We start from the raw sequence: 10,232 nt of genomic DNA, 5'->3' as shown, positions 1-10,232 counted from the left end.
ACGCGGCCTCCGGGCGCTGGGCTCTAACCCCGCCTGCTCCCATCCCCACCCGACCCCGGGGGCAGGGGAAAGGGGCGCCTGTCGTTCACCCCTCTCCCGGGGGTGGGCCGCTGCCCCACTCCCCCACACTCACAGGAGAGAAGGGAGGTCTGCCTCTCCCAAAGGTTGACCCTGTCCCATCCCCAGCTATCCTACCTTCCCACCCCACTTCCCCTTGTGAACCCAGCTTCCAACTGGCCTCCTGGCGCCCCACGTGCTGATCTGCCTCCCGCCCCGGGTCTCTGAGGGTGACCTACCAAGTGTATGATGCCTCCCCTTTTCCCTGGCTCGTCCCCCACCCCTTTTTTCTGCTGGAAATCATTGGGAAGCACCCACCTGGCAAGAGAACCTGCAGAGCCCTTGGTCAGTTCCATCAGCCCCGGTCTGAGGGGAGCCTCAGCCACGGCAGGGTTAATATCCAGTGGCCTGCCTCTGCCCTCTACCCTCCTTCTCAGGGGTCCTGCGGGATTTCCTGCTCTCCATGCAGACACTAGTCCCAGAGATTTGCATCCCAGAGGCCCACAGAAGCTGGAGAGTCACTAGGGCTCCCGACTTTGAATGAGACCGCAGTCAGCCTTTCCCCACCACCACCACCCACACACCCTTCACCCACATGAAGTTCAACTTAACCACATGTATCTGCAAACTTCCTATGTGCCAGGCACGTTGCCAGGAACGACCGGGGACACACCGTGACTAGGGCATGCCTCTGCTCTCAAGGAACTCACAACCTAGTTGGGGAAGGACACCTGAACAGACTATCTAAAGCCTGAAGTGCTGCAGATATAGTGCAAGAGAGAACCTGGGAGGCCAGGAGCACAGCGGGGTACCTCAGCCCGCCTGGGATGCCCTGGGGTGTGAGGGAAATGTGTTCCGAGGAAGTGATGAGTTTGAGAAGGAGGAGCGATCCAGGTGATGGTGGCCTGAGCAAGGAGAAGCACCAGAAAGGAAGCCAGAGACCAGGAGCCCTTCACAGTAGGGAATGTAGGAAATGACAATTTTGTGATTGTACACAGTAGGGGAGGACGGGAAATGACGCCGCAGGAGGCAGGAGGGGCCAGATAATGCAGATAGATCTATAGGCAGAACAATGGAGTGGCCTTTTTTCTTGTAGGTGGTGTGTGCCTTTGGGGGGACACTAGGGACACTGAGCAGGAGAGGGGTGTGCTCAATCCTTGTGGCTTCACGATGGAAGCAAAGTCAGTTATGGGATGGGAGACCACAGCCGTGGAGGATGGAGGATGAAGACGAGCTGGGGCACGGGTCAAGTGAAAAGGGAAGAAAGGGAGGATGGGTGTGAAATAGAAGATAAACCCGGCAGGAAGCTGTGGGGCTGGCCGGCTCGGGGACGGGTGGAGAGGAACGAGTGCTTTGGAGATGACAACTGCAAAAATGTCTAATTGAGCCCAGTGTGGAACGGATACTCACTATTGGCCTGTTACACACAGACACACACAGCAGAGGAAACGGGCACCTGATACTACACTGTTGGCAGGGGTGTAAACTGGTACAACCACTTTGGAGAGTGATTTGACAATACTGTTTTTTGTTCTTTCTTTAGTTTAGGGAGAGGAAGGGAGAAAGGGAAACATCATTCTGTTCCGCTTATTCATGCGTTCACTGGTTGTTTCTTGTATGTGCCCTGGCTGGGGATTGAACCTGCAGCCTTGGTGTATCTGGATGATGCTCTAATCAACTGAGCTGGTCCAGGGCCTGTTTTGTTTTTTTTTAATTGACTTTTAGAGAGGAAGGGAGAGACAGAAACATTGACTTGTTCCACTTATTCATGCTGTCATTGGTTGATTCTTACATGTGCCCTGACTGGGGACCAAGCCTGCGACCTCAGCATTTTGAGACAGTGCTCTAACCAACTTAGCTATCTGGCCAGAGCCAACAAGACCATTTTTCTTTTTCTATTTTTTTCAGCAATACCATTTTTCAAAAAATTTATTTTTTTTATTTTTATTTTTTTAATTTTTTACAGAGACAGAGAGTGAGTCAGAGAGAGGGATAGACAGACAGGAACGGAGAGAGATGAGAAGCATCAATCATTAGTTTTTCGTTGCGCGTTGTAACACCTTAGTTGTTCATTGATTGCTTTCTCATATGTGCCTTGACCACGGGCCTTCAGCAGACCTAGTGACCCCTTGCTGGAGCCAGCGATCTTGGGTTCAAGCTGGTGGGCTTTTTGCTCAAATCAGATGAGCCCACGCCCAAGCTGGCGACCTCGGGGTCTCGAACATGGGTCCTCCGGATCCCAGTCCGACACTCTATCTACTGCACCACCACCTGGTCAGGCTCAAAAAAATTTTAAACATAAATATACATATATACTTTTGTGTTCTCAGAGTAACAAGAAGTGGGAATTGTCACTAATCCTGGGTTGCAGGGTTGGGGACTGGGTAGGAGTCACCTAAAATGGGAGGAACACCTTTAAACAATGTTTTTCAATTGATTTGAGAGAGAGAAGCATCAACTCATTCCACTTGGTTGTTCCATTTAACTGTGCACTCATTGATTGCTTTTCCTATGTGCCCTGATCAGACATAGAACTTGTGACCTCAGCATGTCAGGATGACACTATCCACTGAGAACCTGGCCAGGGTGGGACATGTTTTTACTATACATCTGTTTATTATTTGAGTGATTTTACCAAGTACACTTTTTTTTTAATGAAAATCAGTTTAAAATTAAAAAGTCCAACGTTGTAAACATCAAAATAGAACTCATAAATTACATGTCTTTCCTTTAGTCGTTGCGCAGTGACTCTGCCAGGCACTAGGGTACAGCAGTGAGCTACACAGATGCTATGGGGAAAACAGAGGTTCAAGTCATTCCAAAATGAGAAGTAGAAAGTGGTAAATAAAGAATTTAAAACTTTAAAAAAAAAATTTAAAACTTTTGTATTGCCAGTGCCAAATTATCACCCCAAGATGACTTCTGATCACAAAGTCATGATCAGAATGTGCCTTTACAGTGGGCATACTTGGCAGTAACCAAGGGAGCAAACCGCATTACTCATGCTGGGACAGCTTGACACCGTAGACCCCCGGAGCAGTACAATGTGAAGTTCACAGCATCAGCTCTGCCCATGCCACTCAAAGCGTGGTCCGCAGATCAGGTGCATCAGCCTCATCTGGGAGCTTGTTAGTCATGCAGAATCTCAGGCCCCGCCCCAGACCTATTAAATCAGATTCTGCATTTTAAAAAGATTCCCAGGTGATTCTTGTGTTATTACAGTTTGAGAAGTGCTGGGTTTTCCAAATATTTTTTTGAAAAATCATTTAACCAGGACTTTTCAAGCCTTTAGCAGTACTTTCAGTTTGTGGGAAATCCAGGAGGAAGAGGAACAAAATTAAGCAATATAGGCCCTGGCCGGTTGACTCAGTGGTAGAGCGTCGGCCTGGCGTGCAGGAGTTCTGGGTTTGATTCCCGGCCAGGGCACACAGGAGAAGCACCCATCTGCTTCTCCACCCCTCCCCCTCTCCTTCCTCTCTGTCTCTCTCTTCCCCTCCTGCAGCCAAGGCTCCATTGGAGCAAAGTTGGCCCGGGTGCTGAGGATGGCTCCATGGCCTTTGCTTCAGGCGCTAGAGTGGCTCTGGTTGCAACAGAGCAGCACCCCAAATGGGCAGAGCATCGCCCCCTGGTGGGCATGTCGGGTAGATCCCGGTCAGGCACATGTGGGAGTCTGTCTGACTGCCTCCCCGTTTCCAGCTTCAGAGAATACAAAAAAAAAAAATTATATATATATATATACACACACACACACACACACACACAAAGACTGAGATAAATCCACAGTGTGAACATTCTACAAAACAACTGTCCTTGCCTGACCAGGCGGTGGCGCAGTGGATAGAGTGTTGGACTGGGATGCAGAGGACCCAGGTTCGAGACTCTGAGGTTGCCAGTTTGAGCGTGGGCTCATCTGGTTTGAGCAAAGCTCACCAGCTTGGACCCAAGGTCGCTGGATTGAGCAAGGGGTTACTCGGTCTGCTGAAGGCCCATGGTCAGGGCACATATGAGAAAGCAATCAAGGAACAACTAAGATGTCGCAACAAAAAACTGATAATTGATGCTTCTCATCTCTCTCTGTTTCTGTCTGTCTATATCTATCCCTATCTCTGACTCTCGCTCTCTCAGTAAAAAAACAACAACTGTCCTTGACTCAGGTAAGTCAGTGTCAGAAAACTAGCTGGGATCTGTTCTAGATTTCAAAAATAAAGCTACAGCCTGACCGGGTAGTGGCACAGTGGATAGAGCATCGGACTGGTAATGCTGAGGACCCAGGTTCAAGACCCTGAGGTCACCAGCTTGAGTGCAGGCTCATCTGGTTTGAGCAAGACTCACCAACTTGAGCCCAAGGTCGCTGGCTCGAGCAAGGGGTCACTCAATGCTGTAGCCCCCGATCAAGGCACATCTGAGAAAGCAATCAATGAACAACTAAGGTACCGCAACGAAGAATTGATGTTTCTCATCTCTCTCCCTTCCTGTCTGTCCCTCTCTCTGACTCTCTCAGTCTCTGTCACAAAATAAATAAAATGCTTTAAAAAAATAATAAAGCGGCCCTGGCTGGTTGGCTCAGCCTGGTGTGCAGGAGTCCCGAGTTCAGTTCCTGGCCAGGGCACACAGGAGAAGCACCCATCTGCTTTTCCACCCCTCCCTCTCTCCTTCCTCTCTGTCTCTCTCTTCCCCTCCTGCAGCGAGGCTCCATTGGAGCAAAGATGGCCCGGGCGCTGGGGATGGCTCCTTGGCCTCTGCCCCAGGCGCTGGAGTGGCTCTGGTCGTGGCAGAGCAACGCCCCCTGGTGGGCAGAGCAACGCCCCTGGTGGGCGTGCCGGGTGGATCCTGGTCGGGCGCATGCGGGAGTCTGTCTGGCTGTCTCTCCCCGTTTCCAGCTTCAGAAAAATGCAAAAATAATAATAATAATAATAATAATGAAGCTACATAATAAAGGAAATGCATGATCTTGATATGATCATGAATCAATAAAAACAGCTGTTAAAGTTTTTGTGAGTACAATTGGAGATATTTGATCATGGACTGGGTAGAAGATGATACTACAGATAATTTGTCCCTGGCCTGGTAGCTCAGTTGGTTAAAGCTTTGTCCCAATACACCAAGGCTATGGGTTGCATCCCAGGTCAGGGCACGTACAAAAAATAACCAATGAATGCATAAATAACTGGAACAACAAATGGATGTTTCTGTCTCTAAAATCAATAAAAAAATAATTTGTAATCTCATCGTATTACAGTTGCCTGACCAGGCGATGGTGCAGTGGATAAGGCGTCAGACTGAGATGTGGAGAACCCAGGTTCGAGACCCCGAGGTCGCCAGCTTGAGTGTGGGCTCGTCTGGTTTGAGCAAGGCTCACCAGCTTGAGCCCAAGGTCGCTGGCTCGAGCAAGGGGTCACTCGGTCTGCTGTAGCCCCACGGTCAAGGCACAAGTGAGAAATCAACCAATGAACAACTAAGAAGCCGCAACAAAGAATTGATGTTTCTCATCTCTCTCCCTTCCTGTCTGTCTGTCCCTACCTGTCCCTCTCTCTGACTCTCTCTGTCTCTGCCACACACACACACACACCTCATAAAGTCATATTACAGTTATGAAAGTGAAAATCTTCATTCTTAGGAGATGAGCGATCAACTAAATATTGTGGGCTGGATATCGATATCTGCAACTTACCTTCTAAATATACACACATATGGCAAATAAGAATTCTTGAGTCCATTGGTGTTTATTATTCTATTTTATTTAATTCTGATTTTTCTCTTTTTCATATTTATTTATTAATTTAAGGGAGAGAGAGAAACACAAACTTGTTGCTCTACCCATTTATGCATTCATTGGTTGATTCTTCTGTGTGCCCTGACTCAGGATCGAACCTATAACCTTGGTATATCAGGATAATGCTCTAACCAGCTGAGCTATCCAGCCAGGGCCTGTTATTTATACTTTTCTATTTTTGACATTTTTGTAATAAATTGGAATCAATTTTTAAAAACAGGTTCTTTAGACAAAACCCTGAGGCTAAATTAAAAGGCAAGTAACAAAGTAAAGAATCCCAAAAATGACAAGCAGGTTATCAACCTTAACACATTAAAATACATAAACAACTCAACAAATTATTTTAAAATTTACAAAAGAAGACATAGCAAAGAAGTATATTTTAAAACGGTCTACCCTCCTGGTAATAAAAGTATATAAATCAACATGAGGCCTATTTTCTTCTGACATTCAAATTGACAAACAGAGATTCTCTTAGAAGCGGGAGCCCAGGGCTGGGATGAATGTGAAGAAACAGGCTGTCTCCTGTCCTGAACGATGAGCTACCAGTTGATGCAACTTTTCTGGAAAGCAATTTGCCTATTCGCATCTTTGACCCAGCAATCCCACTTTTAGGAGTTTATCCTAAAGAAATAATAATAGATGCAATCTAATGGCAAAGATTTGGCAATTAGAATACTTGCTACAAAGTCAGGTAATAGCAAATGTTGGAGAGGCTGTGGAGAAAAAGGAACCCTCATACACTGTTGGTGGGAATGTAAAGTAGTACAACCATTATGGAAGAAAGTATGGTGGTTCCTCAAAAAACTGAAAATAGAACTACCTTATGACCCAGCAATCCCTCTACTGGGTATATATCCCAAAAACTCAGAAACATTGATACGTAAAGACACATGCAGCCCCATGTTTATTGCAGCATTGTTCACAGTGGCCAGGACATGGAAACAACCAAAAAGCCCATCAATAGATGACTGGATAAAGAAGATGTGGCACATATACACTATGGAATACTACTCAGCCATAAGAAATGATGACATCGGAACATTTACAGCAAAATGGTGGGATCTTGATAACATGATACGAAGCGAAATAAGTAAATCAGAAAAAAACAGGAACTGTATTATTCCATACGTAGGTGGGACATAATAGTGAAACTAAGAGACATTGATAAGAGTGTGGTGGTTATGGGGGGGAGGGGGGAATGGGAGAGGGATAGGGGGTGGGGAGGGGCACAAAGAAAACAAGATAGAAGGTGACAGAGGACAATCTGACTTTGGGTGGTGGGTATGCAACATAATTGAAAGACAAGATAACCTGGACTTGTTATCTTTGAATATATGTATCCTGATTTATTGATGTCACCCCATTAAAAAAATAAAATTATAAAAAAAAAAAAAAGAATACTTGCTACAGCATTCTTTGTATTATTAAATAGTTGGATATGAAAATGAGCTATTGGTTACACAAACTATGCTGTCTCTCTAATGCATTGCCATGGGACAGTTAAAACATTACAGAATAACAAATGTCACAGAAGAAAAGCATATAGGTGTAGATAGATCAATCGGTAGATATTATATATATATGGAGCACACACACAGCCTATGTCTTGACATACAATGAATTGAAAGAAATACAACAAAATAAACCACAGTGATTTATCTGTGGATTACCTCTAGTAAAATGATAGATGAGGTTTTTTTCTTTCCTTTTTGCCTGTTTGTATAATTGAGTGAACATATACTTCTTTTTATTCACAAAACTTATTTTAAAAAACAAAATAGCACCTGTCATGTGTTCACTCCTCTTACCAGACTGTGCACGAACACGCTCACTCATGCACACACATGTGCACACCTATAACATTTGGTCTCCAGGGACTCAGGAAGGTGTGGTTAGGAGGAGGGGCTTCCCTCGCCCAGCCTTCAGCTCACCGGTCCAGAGGACCTGAGTTTAGGGGTGACAGGAGGACTTCTGCAGGGACAGAGGTAGGGAGGCAGCTTCCCAGGATGCTGAGTTTGTGAGCAGAACCAGCTTGCTCCTTTCCCATCCTGACGAGAGGGACCCTGGGGATCCGGAGTCGGAAATGGAAACGGTGACTGCGGGAGAGGGTGGCAGACAGAGTCCAAAGGCGCTGGTTTATGGCAGCTCATAAAAACTGCAGGTGGAGCCTGAAAGTGTGGGGAGAGACAAGGAGGACCCTTGTGCCCCCTCGGAGTGTCATGTGCCCAGTAGAAGAGACCTCTAAGGGTGCCAGGGTTCCATCTGTCCTGAAGGGACCCCAAGTGCATACCCCTGACCCTGCATTTCTGGGTCTGGGGCTCCCTTGGCCCATGAGCCATTCCCCCAGGGAAGGAGGGAGGTCTGCTGAGCCTCCTCTTCTGGTTTGGGAGGAGGAAGGACCTCTCCTGGTTCATGCTGTCCACCTGCAGTGAGAGCCTGGGCCCCGGGCAGGAGCAGCCCAGGGTGAGGCACTTCGCTCTGCCTGGCAGGGTGTCCCTGGGTTCCCGGCTCCCAGGGACCTGACAGACACCTGCCTCCCTACCCCCTCACCCATTCTCTCTCTCTCCCAGGGGCCCTATCTTTCCTTATATGGTGAAGGCAGTTCCTAGAGGAGGGGGGGGGGACAAAGGTCGCTCTCCTGCGGTCAGCTTGCCACAACTCCCTGAGATCTCCCAGGTGGCAGCTGCCTCCTCCCGCCAGGTAAGGCAACCCTGAGGGGGCCCACGGGGACCATGGGTGGTGGGAGAGGACAGGATAGGGTCCCTGGCTTCTGTCTGGTAACCTGGCTTCAGCCGGAGCATGGTGGAGCCGTGACGAGGGGGAGGTTCGGCTCTCGGGAGAGTCTGGGAAGAGCAGACAGCCCTGCAGGGCTTCTCTGGCCCCCAAGGAGAGACTGTGTAGGCTCCGCCCCAGACAGCTGCTCCTCAGACCCCACTGCCGCCAGCCTGCACCCGCTCCAGGTGTCAGCATCCCGGACTGCCGAGCGTCTGGAGACACGGGACTTTCAGACTTAAATTCGGACAGTCCTGAGCATAGCATAGCAGGACTAACTGGTCACCCTGATTTCACCCCGACCACCTCTTTATACCCATTTCTTCATCTGAAATGGTTTCTTTCTCTGTGTTACCATTACCCCGACACTCCTGGGACCTCAAGTCTCTTGTCTCTTGGATCCTAGGGTGTGAACAATAGCCACCAGGGATTGAATGGGAAAAGACAGGCACAGGGGGCTGGGCACTGGGTCCTGGCCCACACTCTGCAACCCAGCCTTCACCTGTGCCCCATCTCCCCTCCGCCGGGACCCGTCATCCCCTTGGCCTCACCAGCCGCTATGGCTCCATTCAGCTGAAATGGGAGGAGGGCAGGCAAGTTCAGAGCAGGGTTTTAGACATACTGACCACCCCCTTCCCAGGAAGCTGGCTCAGGCATCCTCAGGTGCGAGGGGGCAGAGACTGCAGGCTGGGGGGGGGGGGGTCCGTTTCCTCTGCTGTTATGGGCCTGAGGAAGCAGGAAGGTGTCCTTGTTTCAGGCACTGCCACATCCCTGTCCAGCTCAGAACTGCCTGCCTGAGGACTAAGAGCAGTGACAGCCCCCAGGGCTCTCTGGAGCCTGAACTCTGAGGACAACAGGGCGGCAGAGAAGGAAGGACATATGGGGACTAGCCAGGCAGGAACTCTGACTCCCTCCAACCAAGGTCCTGAGAAGGTCAGCCCCCTTCCATTCCACAGTTCAGTCTTTCAGCTTCATGAGTATATACTGAGCACCTACTCTGTGCTAGGACCTGGAGACTAGACAAACACCTAGGTCCTTGGCCTACAGGAGCTCAGACTTATAAACAGATCATTTCATCACCATGTTGTCTAGGGGGCAAGAGAGGCATCCGTCCAAGATGCCTTGGGACCCCAAACTAGCCTGAGGATTCTGAGAGGGTCTCCTGGAAGCGGTGAGATCTAAACTGAGCCTGGAAGAACATGTTAGCCAAGTGAAGAAGCTGGGGAGGGCTCCTGGTAAAGGGAACCGCGGGAACAGGACACGGGAGGAGGGTAGGAAGCGGCGTGGGGGCTCTCGGAGCTGCCCCCCCTGAATCCCCTTGCCCACCCCTGGCCATGAGGAGCTCCCCATGATCTATCTGTGCAGGCTGCTGGAGGTCCCCAGTCATGACCTCTCTCTAAAGGAGAGCACCAGCTTTTCCAAGTCCCCGCCCCTCTGACTCTCCCCTGCGATGGGCAAGAGGCACCTCCTCGTGTCTACCCTTTATTCCTCTCGCTGTTCACTCCAAGAATCAGAGCATGTCCCTAGTGGGACATTAGAGATCATCTAGTTGACCCCCCACCCTCATAGATGAAGAAATAGGGTCCATGTTCATTCAGCTAGTGAGTGTCAAGAATATGCTTTGGAA

At 48.9% G+C, this 10,232-nt stretch overlaps 1 protein-coding gene across 2 annotated transcripts in view; it reads left to right on the top strand.

Moving 5' to 3' along the window:
* The first annotated feature begins 8,461 nt into the window (after window positions 1-8,461).
* The window catches only part of VIL1 (villin 1), a 25,065-nt gene continuing 23,294 nt past the window's right edge, over window positions 8,462-10,232 (top strand). For both annotated transcript variants that reach the window (XM_066233333.1, XM_066233334.1), the window contains exon 1: window positions 8,462-8,533. The gene's annotated coding sequence lies outside the window, so the exon portion shown is untranslated. The remainder of the gene's footprint in view (window positions 8,534-10,232) is intronic.

The sequence above is a fragment of the Saccopteryx bilineata genome, chromosome 5, assembly GCF_036850765.1.
Source record: "Saccopteryx bilineata isolate mSacBil1 chromosome 5, mSacBil1_pri_phased_curated, whole genome shotgun sequence".
NCBI lineage: Eukaryota > Metazoa > Chordata > Mammalia > Chiroptera > Emballonuridae > Saccopteryx > Saccopteryx bilineata.
Note: the sequence above shows the minus strand (reverse complement) of the source record. Positions and strands in the feature narration are given on the sequence as shown.